General features: G+C 32.8%; 1 protein-coding gene across 1 annotated transcript in view; it reads right to left on the minus strand.

Moving 5' to 3' along the window:
- The window catches only part of LOC137620047 (uncharacterized), a 443,557-nt gene that overhangs the window by 383,169 nt on the left and 55,388 nt on the right, over positions 1–5,000 (minus strand). The window lies entirely within an intron of this gene.

Raw genomic sequence — 5,000 nt, forward strand, 5'->3', positions numbered from 1 at the left:
GCAAAGAAGACCTTGAAATTGTAAATCTTCTCTCTCTCTATCTATCTCTCTCTCTCTCTCTCTCTCTCTCTCTCTCTCTCTCTCTCTCTCTCTCGATGCAGTGGTTAGTGCGTTTAGTTCCAAAACCACAGTATTCACCGTTTTCTTCCAACCTGAAGAGGAGATACAGTATGGGCCTGTTCCCTAAAATCTAGTATGTCTCTGTTGACCTAAAGAGACTTTTAAAGGCTCCTAAAAAATATAAACAATACCATAGAAACGTTTGACCTCACAAACGTCTCTTTCTAGCAATCAGTGGGTCGAGAGTACGACCCTGGTACTCCTCTAAGGTGTCTGCAACCTCTCAGTCTTTGTGAGTTAGGGATTGTGAGTTGGAGGAAGCCTGTAAGTGTACTTGTTGAGTAAAAGTCCTTAGTAGCGATTACTTTGCCCTCCTTGGTCCTATCTTAAGTGGAATAAGATGCCTGGGTGCTAATATTATCTATATGAGGTTGGTCTCTAAGACTTGTCCTCTTTTAGCCTATGCCACTCATAAGCAACCTTTAATACAACGTAATGAAATAATATACTAGATAATGGTGAAAGGCGTAGTATGTGTAAGGGTATCTGACGTGCTGCTGATAGGCATTCTGTATAGATGCATGAGGCAGCAAAAATGTGAAAGTTTTACTGCATAAGTCTCATCCAAGATTCAGCAGTTGAAAAATGAATGTAGAGAGTGATTATTGTACCATTCATGTTTTCTATAGAACACCCGCTCCCTCAAAGTTAAGGGGAATCGGAATATTATTGAGAAATATAGAATATGTGTTTGTGTATTCATATCATAAAATACAACGGACCAGAGTCCATAGCACACAAAAACTTCACGCATATCAAATAAACCAGATATAACAAAAACTGATCTGTCATCTTTCAACAGACAGGTCTTCATCCGAAAAACCACAGATATCTAAGAACGATAAGAAATTCTGAAAAAAAGTAACATTACAGACAGGCGAACAGTTTTTCTGGGTGGACTATAGTATTGACTTTACAGTGTCCAGAGCATGGTTGAAAATCTCGACTATCAAAATTAGCTGTATATTGAAGCATATTTTGCAAAATTAGCTTTATATTGAAGCATTTTGCAAAATTAGCTTTATATTGAAGCCTATTTTGCAAAATTACCTGTATATTGAAGCATATTTGGCAAAATTAGCTGTATATTGAAGAATATTTTGCAAAATTAACTGTATATTGAAGCATTTTGAAAAATTAGCTTTTTATTGAAGCCTATTTTGCAAAATTAACTGTATATTGAAGCATATTTTGCAAAATTAGCTGTATATTGAAGCCTATTTTGCAGAATTAGCTGTATATTGAAGCCTATTTGGCAAAATTAGCTGTATATTGAAGCATATTTTGCAAAATTAGCTGTATATTCAAACCTACTTTGCGAAATTAGCTGTATATTGAAGCCTATTTTGGAAAAAATAGCTGTATATTGAAGCATACTTTGCAAAATTAGCTGTATATTGAAATATTTTGCAAAATTAGCTGTATATTCAAGCCTACTTTGCAAAATTAGCTGTATATTGAAGCCTATTTTGGAAAAATTAGCTGTATATTGAAGCATACTTTGCAAAATTAGCTGTATATTGAAATATTTTGCAAAAGTAGCTGTATATTAAAACATATTCATAGTTTAAAATGAACAAGAACGCCAGACTGTCTCTCAGCGCATATATTTGGGATCTTTTGAATATATAAACACCGAAAAAGGCTAAAGAAAAATTAGCATAAAGAAATAAAATTCCTCTTCTCCAGAGAGGGTTAAATTAGATTTCATAAAGAAAAGTAAGAAGGAACGTGGTTTATTAGGTTCGGTATTTTATAAGTTTCTGTTACTAGATTACGGCTGAGAGAGAGAGAGAGAGAGAGGAGAGAGAGAGAGAGAGAGAGAGAGAGAGAGAGAGAGAGAGAGAGAGAGAGGGGGGGGGGGATTTTGTTTGTTTGTTTTAGATTGCCTTGGATATAGCAAGACACGGGCTGAGAGAGAGGAGAGAGAGAGAGAGAGAGGAGAGAGAGAGAGAGAGAGAGAGAGAGAGAGAGAGAGAGAGAGAGAGAGAGAGAGAGAGAGAGAAGAGAGAGAGAGAGAGAGAGAAGAGAGAGAGAGAGAGAGAGATCAGACGAAAACCACTACATTTACCCCATTATGCAGCATAATCACAAGGTAAAAGGAAATAATTGCATCAAGTGGCACAAAATTAATCCAGAGCCAAAGATTGCATTAAAAGAGCCACTGGCAATTAGGTTACACCAAAACTGAATAGGTAAATGCCAAATGAACTCAATTACGCGGCAACAGAGCGTAAATTTAGAGTTGCAAACTACTGTGGAAGAACTAAATGGCCCCATATTTAGTCAAATTAGGAGTGGAATAATTAAAAGCACAGCTGTGAATTATATCAAGTTCAACGAACAAAAACTTCGAATTTTCATCACAAGTGAGATTAAGGTTAACCTCCTTAAATGGAGGTGCAGAACGACTGCAGTGAAAAATATAAATGACAGAATGAAGTTTCAGGCATCTATACAGAATGGGGAAAATATGGCAGAATGAAGTTTCAGGTATCTATACAGAATGGGGGAAAATATAGATGGCAGAATGAAGTTTCAGGCATCTATACAGAAAGGGGAAAATATGGCAGAATGAAGTTTCAGGTATCTATACAGAATGGGGGAAAATATAGATGGCAGAATGAAGTATCAGGCATCTATACAGAATGGAGAAAATATAACAGCATGAAGTTTCAGGCATCTATACAAAATGAGGAAAAGCTCAGAAAAAAAAAACTTTCATGTGTCTGTACAAATATAAACTAAGTAGTAACAAATGTGTACAGGATAGATAACTTTAAAAAAAAAAAATTTAATGTATACGCAAATTAATGAAGTTCTCAAGTGAAATAATAATTCTTTGAGGCAGGTCACGCTCGCTGTGAGTTTCGACTTTATTAGCTTTAGAAGCGAGCGAAAGAAAACTCTCGCAAATTTGAATATGCATTAAATTAGAGAGAATAACAATATACAAAAATCCAAAGGATAAAAATAATATTAAAGCAAACACTGGGGTTTAGCATTGCTAATACAACAGTTATCATTAAACAATGTTTATATTATTTGCTAACTGTTAATAACATCATTCAACATAAATAAACACAAACACACAGAGAAAAAACTTTTAAATGAATTTACTTTCAAAATCTATAAATAAAACCAATCTATCATAGCATGTATGTGAACACTGAGTTAATTTAACCATACAAAAACCCGCATATATATATGTGCATGTATATATATATATATATATATATATATATATATATATATATATATATATATATATATATATATATATATATATATATATATATATATATACATACATACATACATACATATATATATATATATATATACATATAAATATACATATATATATATATTTATATATATATATATATATATATATATATATATATATATATATATATATATATGTGTGTGTGTGTGTGTGTGTGTGTGTGTACACTATATTAAACAAGAAACTATAAACCTAAAAATTCACTGCATTAAGAGAGAGAGAGAGAGAGAGAGAGAGAGAGAGAGAGAGAGAGAGAGAGAGAGAGAGAGAGAGAGAGAGAGAGAGAGAGAGAATCAGGCGTAGAGGGAAAATAGAAATCTCAGCCGAAGAAAAGAAGGCTCGACACCCAAAGCAAAAATTAACAGCAACAAAAGGGCGGATCTTCCTATTTTTGGCTACTCTTACTTCATTTCGATTTAGTTTTCCAGTCTTTGATACACTCATACAGATTCCAAGGAATTTCTCTGGTTTCAAAGAAATTTTCGTTAAAAACATAACTAAATACTCCCGCTTACAGTACCCGGCTTTTCTAACTAGGGTTGTAGCTTAACAAGTTATAATAATAATAATAATAATAATAATAATAATAATAATAATAATAATAATAATAATAATAATAAGTAGAGGGGCACTCAGTGGAGCCACTGACCTCCACCGCGTCAGCTTATTTCTCGACATTTTGCTCATCATTAACCTTGACCTTTGACCTTAGCATAATGACATTACGTCAATTGGACATTTTGCAGTACTGCGACCTTAACCTTTGACCTTGATCTCAAAATTTAATCATTTCTAGCTTTTTATCTAAAAGGTAATCCCTACAAGTCCCATTACTCTACGATTAAAATTGTGGACAGGAAGCTGTTCACAAACAAACACACAAACAGGGGGTAAAACATACCCTCCTTCTAATTTCGTTGGAGGAGGTAATAACACAGATTTGAAATGGAACAAACTATTAAGAAGCCTTCAGTATTTTATCAAATGGCCCTCCAGAAAAGTCTGACAAAATATGAAAGCTGCTGACGCTGACAGTCTAAGCTAAGCTATACGCCCGAACGCTGACTGACGGATGGAAGATGGGCCCTGCAAAAACAAACCGCTAAGACGGTCTTTTCTATAGAAGCTTCCTCTCCTCGGACAAAAGAAAAGCTCTTGGTTAGAAAAAGACGGTATCAAAAAATTAATACAAGATAGAGATAAAAGCGACCAGCAAAGGCTGACCCTTCCTGTCCGGAAATACAGTGCTTTCGGCATTAAAAACAAGACATTTAAGGTTTTAAGAAAGGGTTATATGCAATGGAATACATACACATATACTAATATATATATATATATATATATATATATATATATATATATATATATATATATATTATATATACATACATATACATACATATATGCATACATATATGCATATATATATATATATATATATATATATATATATATATATATATATATATATATATATACTTTACATACATATCTACATATACATACATATATACATATATAAGTATGTATATATACATATATAAATATATATATATACATATATACATATGTTCATATATATATATATATA

Source organism: Palaemon carinicauda, chromosome 26, assembly GCF_036898095.1.
Source record: "Palaemon carinicauda isolate YSFRI2023 chromosome 26, ASM3689809v2, whole genome shotgun sequence".
Lineage (NCBI taxonomy): Eukaryota > Metazoa > Arthropoda > Malacostraca > Decapoda > Palaemonidae > Palaemon > Palaemon carinicauda.